Source organism: Sinocyclocheilus grahami, unplaced genomic scaffold (genome assembly GCF_001515645.1).
Source record: "Sinocyclocheilus grahami isolate Dianchi unplaced genomic scaffold, SAMN03320097.WGS_v1.1 scaffold194.1, whole genome shotgun sequence".
In the NCBI taxonomy this organism is placed as follows: Eukaryota; Metazoa; Chordata; class Actinopteri; order Cypriniformes; family Cyprinidae; genus Sinocyclocheilus; species Sinocyclocheilus grahami.
The window spans coordinates 1,031,880-1,045,737 of record NW_015505373.1 but is presented as its reverse complement, the minus strand read 5'-3'; the positions used below and the strand labels follow the sequence as shown (position 1 = coordinate 1,045,737).

The 13,858-nt window shown below is 39.1% G+C and overlaps 1 protein-coding gene and 1 pseudogene across 1 annotated transcript in view; both read left to right on the top strand.

The window, feature by feature from the left end:
* The first annotated feature begins 2,425 nt into the window (after nucleotides 1–2,425).
* Nucleotides 2,426–3,920, top strand: LOC107594983 (galectin-3-binding protein A pseudogene; annotated as a pseudogene).
* A 7,163-nt stretch (nucleotides 3,921–11,083) lies between these two features.
* The window catches only part of LOC107594972 (choline dehydrogenase, mitochondrial), a 36,572-nt gene continuing 33,797 nt past the window's right edge, over nucleotides 11,084–13,858 (top strand). Inside the window, exon 1 of the mRNA XM_016285220.1 lies at nucleotides 11,084–11,161. The gene's annotated coding sequence lies outside the window, so the exon portion shown is untranslated. The remainder of the gene's footprint in view (nucleotides 11,162–13,858) is intronic.

Here is a 13,858-nt window from a genome sequence, read left to right as displayed (position 1 = left end):
GTCAAAACAAGCTTGTAAATCCTGCTCTGCTTCATTAGTCCATCTTTTTACAGTCCTTAATACAGGTTTAGCTGATTTCAGTTTCTGCCTGTAGGTCGGTATAAGATGAACCGAGCAGTGATCAGAGAGCCCCAAGGCTGCTCGTGGGACAGAGTGATATGCATTCTTTATTGTGGTGTAACAGTGATCCAATATATTGCTGTCTCTGGTGGGACATGTGATGTGCTGTCTGTATTTTGGCAGTTCACGGGAGAGATTGGCTTTATTAAAGTCCCCGAGAATGATTAAAACAGAGTCCGGGTGTTGTTGTTCTGTGTCTGTGATCAGATCAGCGAGTTTCTGTAAAGCGGAGCTCACGTGTGCTTGCGGAGGAATGTAAATACTCACGAGAATGAACGAGCAAAACTCCCGCGGCGAATAGAACGGCTTGCAATTAATGAAGAGCACTTCTAGATCTTTACAGCACATCTTCTTTAATGAAAACACAGTTTGAAGATTCGCTAGCATAAGTGTTTTTGTATTTTATATCATTATAAGAACGGATTGGAACAATATATTATTGTTTTATGTGAAGGTGCTTTGTCAATGGTAGCACTCGCTAACTTGCTCAAGGACTCCTCTCCGTGCCAATCACATTCACAACAGGCTTGGCCAGCTGACCAATCAGAGCAGAGTAGGCTTATGGAAGGTAGGGGTTTGCACCGAACTTGCTTGGAACGAATCATTTCGAAATCATTGGCAAATGACTCTAATATTAAATGCATATTCTGAGAAAATTACAATGTTTTCTGTCCTTAGATGCATTTAAACCTGTTGTAGGGGACTCCGACACAATATTAGAACACTTTAAAATACCATATGACCTGCTCTTTATATAGGTCCAGTACTTTTTTTACAGTCTGCGGTCCAGCGTTCATCGGGTTGTGCGTCAGTAATAATGGTCCGGGGAAACACGGTGTTCCGTGTGTAGCTACAGTAAATAGACTAAACGCAGCCTCGAGGCAGATGATTTTTTTTGTATTGGAGTTACTGGAGGTATTTGAGGAATCGTTTCAGCCCTACTTCCGAAGTGTGATTCGAAGCACCCATGTCACGTGACTACGTTTCACAAGTGTTTCGAGACGGGCATACCTGCCAAATCTGCGTTTGATTGACAGGGTCAGGAAACCACACAATCGCACATCTGTCTCAACCTAACTCTCATAAAGTATAAAAGTGGAGTTAACGCAGCAGAACAATTAATATTTTTAAATACAATTTTGTATCAAAAAAATGTCAGATGTTGTGGCTTGATATCTTTTATTAATGTTAATTTTTAATGACCAAAATAACATATTTATTCACAAAGAGTTCATTCAGTTGTCAGAGAGATGACGTTACAACAGAACAATAAAAACACAACTTTAAAATGCTTATTATAATTACATGCATGCTTCACCCAAGATTTGAACCTAAAGTGACAGGCTCTGACATGCCAGTTGAGCGCACTAACCACTCCCCCAACTCACTTGATGGATTGACAAACACAACATATACATTTTAATTCGTCAATTCGCTTAACTGATTCATTGTCAATACTGTTTCAGAGCAATACTTGAAACCCATATCTAGGTGTCACCGTAGATACAGGTTTCGAATACAAACCCAATTCCAAAAAAGTTGGGACACTGTACAAATTGTGAGTAAAAAAGGAATGGAATAATTTACAAATCTCATAAACGTATATTTTATTCACAATAGAATATAGATAACATATCAAGTGTTGAAAGTGAGACATTTTGAAATGTCATGCCAAATATTGGCTCATTTTGGATTTCATGAGAGCTACACATTCCAAAAAAGTTGGGACAGGTAGCAATAAGAGGCCGGAAAAGTTAAATGTACATATAAGGAACAGCTGGAGGACCAATTTGCAACTTATTAGGTCAATTGGCAACATGATTGAGTATAAAAAGAGCCTCTCAGAGTGGCAGTGTCTCTCAGAAGTCAAGATGGGCAGAGGATCACCAATTCCCCCAATGCTGCAGCGAAAAATAGTGGAGCAATATCAGAAAGGAGTTAAGCCTTGGCACACTTGCTTCGACTGTTTCAGTGTTTCACGAAGCCTTGCTCTGCCCACCTCTAATAGTAGGTAAGTTGGCATATTTGAACGCCAATTAAGTATACGTACGTCGGAATCTCGCGAGAATTAGTGCACCAGCCGGGTAATTCAAGAAATGCAGTCCTGAAACTGCAGCCTCTGCTATATCATCCAATTCGGTAGGTGGCGAATTGTTATCTTTTGATAATATAATGTTATTATCACGGGAAATGTGAACCATTGTCTATCATTTTGCAATTAGTGATAAAGACAAACACGTCGCAAAATTATGAATATTTTAGTTTTAAAGTCTAAGGCCCCCCTAAAAATGGCCTAGCAACACCCATGGTGTACAGGTTTGACTTTGCTGACTCTATCGACTATCGTAATTTTTTTGTCAGATTCCAATTGAATCATACATAATTTTGAAAGTCTTTTAATGGAGAATGTGAAAATGAAAATAACTCATTTTTGAAAATTTGCTTTGTGACTCATTTTGCCAGCACAGGTCACATATTTTATTGACTACTTTAAACGTTTTCTGAGCAGTTTTTCAGTAAAATCTCTCAGTCTTTGAAACTTCTGTCACCGGCTGAAGATGACAGACCAAAGCACCCAACACAGGAAGGCAGCGTGAGACTTGTGGGAGATCTGTGGAGATCTACCATGATGGACAGTGGGGTTCAGTCTGTGATGACGGATGGGATCTGGCCAAAGCGCTAGTGGTGTGTCATCAGATGGGTTATTTTTCAGAATTCTGCTGACTCAATATGAACGTTAGACAAAGTATATGAACTGTTTCTGCTCCGGTGTTTCTACACGCATCAGATTGAGGTCTCCATCACATCTGCGCAATGTCTCCATCAGCTGCCGTTTATCTTTGGACTGAAGAAGCTTATGGAGGATGTCGGCAGGGTCTTCACATCACTCATTCCTGAAGACAGCACATTTAAGACGCAGGTATGGATGTAGGAGTTCGGCGTCTGCACAGGTGAGCTTGTTCTACAGGAGAACGTCCTTCAGTTTCTCTCCTGAATGCTGAGTTTCTCATAAGATCTCCAGTGTGGAGCAGCATCTCTTTCACATGATGGACGCTCGGCTGCGGTGCTCAGACCTGATAGTGAAGGATGAAGCTTTCTTTCTTGAAGCTCTGGAGAGATGATCCGAGACAAAGCTGATGAAATTAATTCAGAACAACAGAATCACATCTGATTTCCTCTTGATCCAAGTGGATGAACTGTATGAAATACAGATTTCCTCAAGCGTTCTCCATCAGATTCATAACAAACTCTACCTCACTGATCTGGTTTTCAGTTCAATGCTCTGCTCTTCTCTAAGATCAGGACTCAAATGGATGACATGATGATGAGTGGAGTGTATTTATCAATGTCTCCACCTTCAAATCCCCAAACCATGGCCAAAATAACAGAATGCAGTCTTTCTCCACTCCTGCACACACTAGTGCTCTTTACAGAGAGCAGAAGCTGCAGTGAGGAGATGGGACAAGAAAGAAATATTTTTTTTCTTAAAATTAACTAAAGTTGAAATGGTAAATGAATAACATATAGGGAAAAAATGATAACAACTATGATAAAAGCAATGGTAACAGTGGAGGTGTAGAAATTAAAACACATGGTAACTTGGTAACAGAAGCTGCAGTAGAAAGCCCAGGTTTTTCTCAGTGATCAGGGATGCTCTATCAATGGTGGTCTCATGTCATTCTTCTTTTGTCACAATGTTCCTCGCTAATTGCAATCAGAACAGCTACATGAGCAGCATTCGCTTTAACAACAGGTTGATTCTCAGCCAAAAATCTTACAATTCATTGGCCAATGGCTAGTCATTATTTAGTTGAATAATCCCATATGATGGGATTTCAAGTTTGCCTTTGTCTTTGGAGTGTTACAAGCTGTTTGTGAATAGATAAGATCTGTAAAGTTGCAAAGACTAAAGTCTCAAATCCAAAGAGATATTCTTTATAAAAGTTAAGAGTCAACCACGCCCCCCTAAAACGGCTCGTTCTAACACGCCCCCACATGTCTACGTCACTGTGTGGGAAGATTCGCATAACACCGCCCAAATGTTCACGCAAAGAAAGAAGGCATAACTTTGATTCTCGTTGTAGTATTGTTGTTGCCGCCGCCATGTTGTGAAGACGCTGTGTGTTTCGTTGCGAAAACGAAACTACTTTGTTTGGTCTTCCAAAAGAGAACACAGCTAGAAATCAGTGGTTAAGTTGTATTTACAACACTGTTCCAGAACAGTTCAACCCAAATATTCAAGTGTGTGCTGCTCATTTTACAGAGGACTGTTTCCTGAACCTGGGAGAGTAGCCTACAATGCCGGCTGTGCACAAAGGCTGTTTCTAAGTGGGGCAATTCCAACTTTGCAAGGACAGTCTGGCACTTCTGACTCACAGCCTGTAAGTACGTTTTCATATTTAAAGAGTTTGCTACTGACTATTCAAACGTGAGTTTTGAGCAGTGTAGAGTAGCGCTTGTTGTTTGTCGTTTATCTGATCACAAATGCAGAAATGGTTTTATGTTTACTAGGGGTGTGACAATAAATCAATTTGTGGATCGATTCTGTGATTTTCCAAATGCATTGCAATTCTCTCTGGAATCGATTCTGAGCTTAGTTTTTAACAGCAGATGGCACCCTAGGCTAGTTTTTTAACTGCAGACTCAAAGCTCATGAAGAAGACTGCTTCTGCATTCAGCTGAGTAATGTAAGTGGTTAAATGTACTTGCACCTTTGCTTTTATGCTTTTATGATGTGAGATTAATGTAAACACAGCCCACTGTGAACACTCTTGTAATTCGCTTCAACCTTTTAGAACCGTATGAATTATTATTTTATGTTCAAGTGGTACATTTAAGGAACTGGAAGCAAGCAGATTATGGCTGTTTCTAAAGCACGCAGTGACATCTCCTGTTAAAAACTAAACTCAGAATTAATTTTTTATGTTATAAGGACCAAAGAATCGAATTGAGAGGAATGAATCTGACACAGAACCTGAACCTGTACAAGCACTTCATCACCAGGCATAAAAGAGCATGCAACAGCCTTCCGATCGTACTTGTGCTTCATGCCTTTCTGCGCACTGGCTAGAGACTCTTTAGCTAGTGTGCACGCAGAGTTTAAATGATCACGAAATTGACTAAAATAATCCAATATATTAGTTTTCGGACTTGACACAATAGTCAGCATTTGTTGTTTTAGAACTTTTAGCAGTCCTCTCACCTGTCCGAATACAAGCTCGGCCGGACTAAAACCAAGAGGTTCTTGTACAGTCTCTCTCACGGCAAATAAAACCAAGGGGACTCCATCATCCCAGTCCCTAGCTGTGTTTAGGCAATACTTTCTAAGCATAGACTTGAGCGTCTGGCAAAAACGTTCAAGCGCACCCTGACTCTCAGGATGGTATGCACTTGAAATGCGGTGAGTAATTACGAGTGACTGTAGTACCTGTTTAAAGAGTTTAGACACAAAATTTGTTCCTTGATCACTTTGTATTACCTTACCCTTACGAAAAAGAAGTTTATTCAAGTGTGCTATTAGTATACTTCTTTTAAACTAAAAATAGGAAAGTAGATCTGTAAAGTTGCAAAGACTAAAGTCTCAAATCCAAAGAGATATTCTTTATAAAAGTTAAGAGTCAACCACGCCCCCCTAAAACGGCTCGTTCTAACACGCCCCCACATGTCTACGTCACTGTGTGGGAAGATTCGCATAACACCGCCCAAATGTTCACGCAAAGAAAGAAGGCATAACTTTGATTCTCGTTGTAGTATTGTTGTTGCCGCCGCCATGTTGTGAAGACGCTGTGTGTTTCGTTGCGAAAACGAAACTACTTTGTTTGGTCTTCCAAAAGAGAACACAGCTAGAAATCAGTGGTTAAGTTGTATTTACAACACTGTTCCAGAACAGTTCAACCCAAATATTCAAGTGTGTGCTGCTCATTTTACAGAGGACTGTTTCCTGAACCTGGGAGAGTAGCCTACAATGCCGGCTGTGCACAAAGGCTGTTTCTAAGTGGGGCAATTCCAACTTTGCAAGGACAGTCTGGCACTTCTGACTCACAGCCTGTAAGTACGTTTTCATATTTAAAGAGTTTGCTACTGACTATTCAAACGTGAGTTTTGAGCAGTGTAGAGTAGCGCTTGTTGTTTGTCGTTTATCTGATCACAAATGCAGAAATGGTTTTATGTTTACTAGGGGTGTGACAATAAATCAATTTGTGGATCGATTCTGTGATTTTCCAAATGCATTGCAATTCTCTCTGGAATCGATTCTGAGCTTAGTTTTTAACAGCAGATGGTACCCTAGGCTAGTTTTTTAACTGCAGACTCAAAGCTCATGAAGAAGACTGCTTCTGCATTCAGCTGAGTAATGTAAGTGGTTAAATGTACTTGCACCTTTGCTTTTATGCTTTTATGATGTGAGATTAATGTAAACACAGCCCACTGTGAACACTCTTGTAATTCGCTTCAACCTTTTAGAACCGTATGAATTATTATTTTATGTTCAAGTGGTACATTTAAGGAACTGGAAGCAAGCAGATTATGGCTGTTTCTAAAGCACGCAGTGACATCTCCTGTTAAAAACTAAACTCAGAATTAATTTTTTATGTTATAAGGACCAAAGAATCGAATTGAGAGGAATGAATCTGACACAGAACCTGAACCTGTACAAGCACTTCATCACCAGGCATAAAAGAGCATGCAACAGCCTTCCGATCGTACTTGTGCTTCATGCCTTTCTGCGCACTGGCTAGAGACTCTTTAGCTAGTGTGCACGCAGAGTTTAAATGATCACGAAATTGACTAAAATAATCCAATATATTAGTTTTCGGACTTGACACAATAGTCAGCATTTGTTGTTTTAGAACTTTTAGCAGTCCTCTCACCTGTCCGAATACAAGCTCGGCCGGACTAAAACCAAGAGGTTCTTGTACAGTCTCTCTCACGGCAAATAAAACCAAGGGGACTCCATCATCCCAGTCCCTAGCTGTGTTTAGGCAATACTTTCTAAGCATAGACTTGAGCGTCTGGCAAAAACGTTCAAGCGCACCCTGACTCTCAGGATGGTATGCACTTGAAATGCGGTGAGTAATTACGAGTGACTGTAGTACCTGTTTAAAGAGTTTAGACACAAAATTTGTTCCTTGATCACTTTGTATTACCTTACCCTTACGAAAAAGAAGTTTATTCAAGTGTGCTATTAGTATACTTCTTTTAAACTAAAAATAGGAAAGTGTACTTTTAGTCTACTTTTTATGTACTTCTCAGAAATGGGCTTTATGTACTTCTCAGAAATATATTTAAAATGACATTTAAGTATACTTGACTTATACTTAGAAAAAGTCTAAATATATTTGAGCTATACTTGTGTTCCTAGAATTCGTGTTTTCATTGTTATACTGTAGGGGGCGCTAGTACACATCTTCTGTACAGAATTTCCAAAAAACACAAGTGAAGAAGAAACCGAAACAACAGATGCTTCCACATGTATTCTAACACGATCATCAGACATCAAACAGTATCAAAACTATGTAAGATGATGGAATAAAATGGCGCCCAATGAAGAGGTAATAATGACTGTTAAGCTTTGGGGTGTTGATCGACTTTATCTACATTTTGATTATCATTCTGAATCCAATTCATAGTCTTTTTTCAGCTTTTTGTTCAAAATATTTTGTTCAAACCTTGGGAGAAACCTGGCTCAGTCGGGGGGCAAGTTCTCCTCTGACCAGACGAAACCAGCAGTTCAATTCCAGGCTGCAGCAAAGTCACATTGTGCAGAGGACTCAACTGGTTCCTGTGGTCTTGTCCCGGTGGCCGTCTAGGAGACAAGGTCTTCACTGAGGATCGGCCTCTGGGGCTCATCTAGTTGTCCTGATCTCCACTGACATTCAGGGCTGTCGAGGTCATCTCTAGGTCCTGATCAACCATCTGGGCTGGATACGGACTGAATCCGGGTGACTGCAGTGACCATCTGATCTGGATACAGGCTGGATCTGGTGGCTACGGTGACCTCGGAATAAGAAAGAAACAGACTAATATTAGCGTGGATGCCATTCTTCTAATGATGTAGCAAGTACATCGGGTGTTATGTGAAGTGTTCCCGGTTCCGGTTGTCCCAATTAATGCAGCCTAAAAATCCTTTAATTCAATTCAAGTTTATTTGTATAGCGCTTTTCACGATACAAATAGTTGCAAAGCAACTTTACAGCAAATTAAGTTTCTACAATATTTAGTGGTAGCTTATCAGTGGTGACTGTCAGTTAATGTACGTATGGCAGAAATGTACGGAAAAATCAATTAAAGATGTAATCAATTAAAGACGTAATCAAACAGACGATGAACACTATTAACAGCAATTATTATATGAATGCAATCAAACTTATAGCAAAATTTGGTAGTTCTGTATGTTGTTTCAGGGTTGGCATCATCTGAGGTCCTCTGAGGGGTTGGCATCATCTCTTCTCAGGTGTTCTGGATCCAGACTGAAGCAAAATTGATTTGTTTAACCCAAGCTAAAGAATAATAATGTGCATTTGATCCGATATAACTGCAGTACAAGATTATGAGATGCATTATTGAATGCTTGGCCAAAGAGATGTGTCTTTAATCTAGATTTAAACAGACAGAGTGTGTATGAACCCCGAACGTTATCAGGAAGGCTATTACAGAGTTTGGAGGCCAAATGCGAAAAAGCTCTACCTTCTTTAGTGGACTTTGCTATCCTAGGTACTACCAAAAGTCCAGAGTTCTGCGACCTTAGGGAGCGTGATGGATTGTAGCGTGGTAGAAGTCTAGTTAGGTATGCAGGCGCTAACCCAGGAGCTAAGCCTTATAGGTAAGTAATAATATTTTGTAACTGATACGGAACTTAATAGGTAGCCAGTGCAGAGACTGTAAAATTGGGGTAATATTATCATATTTTCTTGACCTGGTAAGGACTCTAGCCGCTGAATTTTGGACTACCTGTAGCTTGTTTATTGAAGATGCAGGACAACCACCAAAAAGTGCATTACAATAGTCCAGTCTAGAGGTCATGAATGCATGAACTAGCTTTTCTGCATCAGAAACGGGTAACATGTTTCGTAACTTGGCAATGTTTCTAAGATGGAAGAATGCTGTTTTTGTAACATGTGAAATATGATTTTCAAAAGACAAGTTGCTATCTAATATAACTTTTGATTGTAGAGGAACCACCCAAATCTTTAACAGATTTGAATATTAGAAATGTGTTAGTGTGTTATGTGTAAGCCAGGTTAAAGCGATGGGTCTTTAATCTAGATTTAAGTGTGTCTGCCTCCCGAACAATGTTAGGTAGGTTATTCCAGAGTTTGGGCTCTAAATAGAAAAAGGATCTGCCGCCCGCAATTGATTTTGATATTCTAGGTATTATCAAATTGCCAGAGTTTTGAGAATGCAGCAGACGTGGAGGAATATAATGCAATAAGAGCTCGTTCAAATACTGAGGTGCTAAACCATTCAGGGCTTTATAAGTAATAAGCAAGATTTAAAAATCTATACGATGTTCAATAGGGAGCCAGTGCAGTGTTGACAGAACCGGGCTAATATGGTCATACTTCCTGGTTCTAGCAAGAACTCTAGCTGCAGAATTTTGGACCAGCTGGAGTTTGTTTATTACGCGTGCAGAATGGTATGGTATGTTTCAACGGGCCGCAAAGAAATATAGAGCTGAGTATCATCAGCATAACAGTGAAAGCTAACACAGTGTTTCCTGATGATATCTCCCAAGGGTAACATGTAAAGCATCAAAAGTAACGGACCTAGTACTGAGCCTTGAGGTACTCCATACTGCACTTATGATCAATATGATACCTCTTCATTCACTGCTACGAATTGATGGCGGTCAGATAAGTACGATTTGAACCATGCTAATGCACTTCCATTAATGCCAACAAAGTTTTCTAGTCTATTCAAAAGAATGTTGTGGTCAATAGTGTCGAACACAGCACTAAGATCCAGTAGCACTAATAGAGAGATACAACCACGATCAGATGATTAGAGCAGGTTATTTGTAACTCTAATGGGAGCAGTCTCAGTCAGTACTGTGATATGGTCTATTATTACCTATTATTATAGTATTATCTACTATTATTAAGTGTAGATATGTTACATCTCTCTCTTTTTTTGCATTATTTGATATGTTGATATGTTAGCAGTACTTAAGTACTACTGATTGTTATTGTTTTATTTTAGATGTTTGCAGAAAACCAACAATCAACCAACCAAACAAATAAATCAAACTGAAAGGATTCCCTGTTAGTTTTTTTATCTAGATTCAGGATACAAGGTTTTGTCTTGTTATATATATATATATATATATATATATATATTCTCTCTCTCTTTTCTTTTCCTGTCTAGCTTGTACTTATTTGAACAATGCTTGAAACTTGGTATTATGAGCCCTTCCTGTGTCTATTTGCCTCTTTAAGATTAATTGCTTGATGTATTCCCCAATTGTAAGTCCATTTGGATAAAAGCGTCTGCTAAATTAATAAATGTAAAAGAAACAAACAAAGATTTTCACAGTTCTACAGTAAATTCACATTCAATTTCATAGCTTTTAACAGTCACTGTGTCATTTCATAAATATAAAAGTTAACGAATTTGACAGTTTCACTGACACTGTAGCTTCCCACAAGTAGACTACAATAAATAAATAAATGTAATTCTAACCAATTCTAATTCAATACATTTAATTATAACTTTAATCAATCATACATTTAGCTTATGGCATTTCGATAATGAATTTTCGTATTTAAGAAAGTATATTAGTCTTGGACAACAATGGGTAAAACGATCGTATGTCCAGCTGTCTGTCTTGTTGAAGTTGTAAAACACATGGATGCATTTAGGACAGTCTAGTGTGGGAGGGGCTAAAGCTGAGGCCCCAGCTGACCGAATGGGAGGTGCTAACACAGGCTCCGTCCACAGCGCTAGCTTTCAGTGCGCAGTAGGACCGTGGAGTGGGAGGGGTTTCGCGCAGTCCTTCCACACCTCTACAGTTCAGCTGTGCGCACTGCATGAAGAGCACTACACGGTAAGCTGTTTTTCAGTCTGTGGTCACTTCTAACTGTATGTCTCTAGCTTCCCGACATACAAAACAGCAAGAGCTGTTGTAATTGTGCGGCTTTCGCTGTACTATCCGCTCAAGGTCTGTTGTTTTGACAGGAAAAGTTGCACAACAACGCCTAACGTTAACCAGACAGTAGTTTCAGACCGCTGGAAACGCACTCGTGGAATGTTTCACTGTTTTGCGCGATAAAAAAAAAGAAACAAGCACTAAACAACTCAAAACCATCGACAAATGGCAGAATATTTAGAAATAAATAACATACAAGGGAAGGGCCTGGACGTGTGTTGTTGAGAATCACTGATCAGACAGATCTCATGCAGTCAAACAATCCCAGGAATTTGCGCAGGATCGCTTTTGGAGTCCTATCAATCAATCAATCCAGAAGGATTTATTATAATTTGCTCATGGGATCCAACACAGAACAAAAGCTGTGTTTGTTATGTGTCCGACTGAGGCTTTTGTAGAACATCAAAACCTTGCTGGATTGCAAACAACAAAACTCCTACAAAATAACAAAATTCCTACAGCTTCCTCTGTGTTTAACTTATTGTTCAATAGCAAGATCTCATTGCAAAATAGTCCGTGTAGCTTTCTGAGAAACATTACACAATATACAGAAGGAGTTGAATGTGAATTTGTGAATTGCAATTTAGTAATTTTTGTTTATCCACCACAGTCTTATTCTTATTTGGATCCTTGTGATCAAACTGATCCAATCCTGTCACATTCCAGGCTTGTTTGACTGCGACTCAACCCTAGTAGACACACTTCAGAACACAGTCACATTTCTCTCCTTCAGATAAAATCATTAGAAATAAATCATTAACCACTCATCATGTATTGCATTGTTGTCTTCAGTTCTTGCCCTGCCTAAATTAAACGATGTGCTCTTAATTATACGAATCATTATATTACATTATATTATATTATGAACAAATTCCTTGCATGTGTAATCATACCTGGCAATAAAGCTAATTCTGATTCTATGTCATATTATATTTATTTAAGGTACAAGAGGCTGTGTTCTATTGTGAATATAGCAGTAAATGTCTAAACGGTATTAAGTATGATGTGCAAATTCACAATACAGCACAGTCTCGAGTGATATATTGCTTTTATACAAGGAATGCAACTTAAACTGGATACGGAGGAGTCGTAAAATAAGCAGGTTAAACTCACAGCTCATGTGGTATTTACTGACTGCTCTGAGACTTCAATCATTAGCTGCACACGGGAATCCCTCCACAACCATCCTTTGCCAAATGATAAGCACACTTGGGTGTACTCACACTAGCAGTTTTGAACTTTGCCCGAGCGCGTTTGACCCCCAAAGCCCGGTTCGTTTGATGAGTGTGTGCGGTTCGTTTAGCCCAGTGGTTCTCAAACTTTTTACAGCGGCGCACCCACTGGGGCATTTAACATTCTTCTGCGTACCCCCTCTCTTCCACTTAGTCACAGTCACACCTTTTCTATTGAAGGACAATATTTGCCCCCTTAAATTGATTTACAGGTGCATTTTTTACCTTTATAAAGGCAAATATTTTCTATCCTTATTAATTGTATGTCATGTTTTATGTCATATTCTTAACATTTCATTGTGTATTATTAATGTACAGTGTTGGGGGTAATATATTACAAGTAACGCAAGTTACGTAATCAGATTACTTTTTTCAAGTAACTAGTAAAGTAACGCATTACTTTTTAATTTACAAGAGAATATCTGAGTTACTTTCTTCTTCTTTTTTCAATTTATTGACTGACAGCTCTCCTGTCCCCACATTGAGATAAATCTGATGTTACTGTAGTTCAACATAAATATGAATATGCATTAATTCATCTCACTCACACACAAAAAACACAGATTCAGTATTCCTCAAAATGAATAAAAATAATGCAACTCAGAATGACGCAAACCTGCAATAATTAAATGTTAAACAACACAAATATGCTTTATGTATTTAATCCCATTCTATTAACCAATGTCTTTGCTTCTGACCTTCGATGATCCAGTTCAACCGTACTAATAAGCATTTTTCTTCAGCTCATGTAATAATTAAGAGAAACTGGTCCACAGAACACTGTTTAACTTTTTTATTTTAAAGGGGTCATATGATGCTTTTTTTAAAGATCATTATTGCTGACATGCTTTAATGTTAAAAAAACACATTATGTTTCAAATACTGTACATTATTGTAGGTCCTCTATGCCCCGCCTCTCTCAAACGCTTCGTTTTCTACAAAGTCCCTCCTTCCGACAAGTGCAGTCTGCTCTGATTGGCCAGCTGACCCAGTGCATTGTGATTGGCCGAACACCGCAAGCACTCGTCGGAAATGTAACGGCCCTTACCTTAATCACAGCTTCAGCTTTCAAAATAAATGTAAAGACAGCCTGAAAGGGGAACAGAGTCGCGTGACAGACACAGTGATGAAGCTGGTATGTGTTTGCAGTACACAAGCCACGGTTAAGACAGCTGACTCCACTTTGATGTGACCCCCCCCCCCTCTCGCGCTCACACAGCACACACACACACACACACGATGCGCAAAACTCCGCATTTGAACAGTCAATAGCAAATACTTAAACTAATAACAAAACAGTAGCAGATTCAGAAGCGCCAGATTGTCATAGCAAAGTCAGAATTACCTCTTCTCCTAGGTTCAC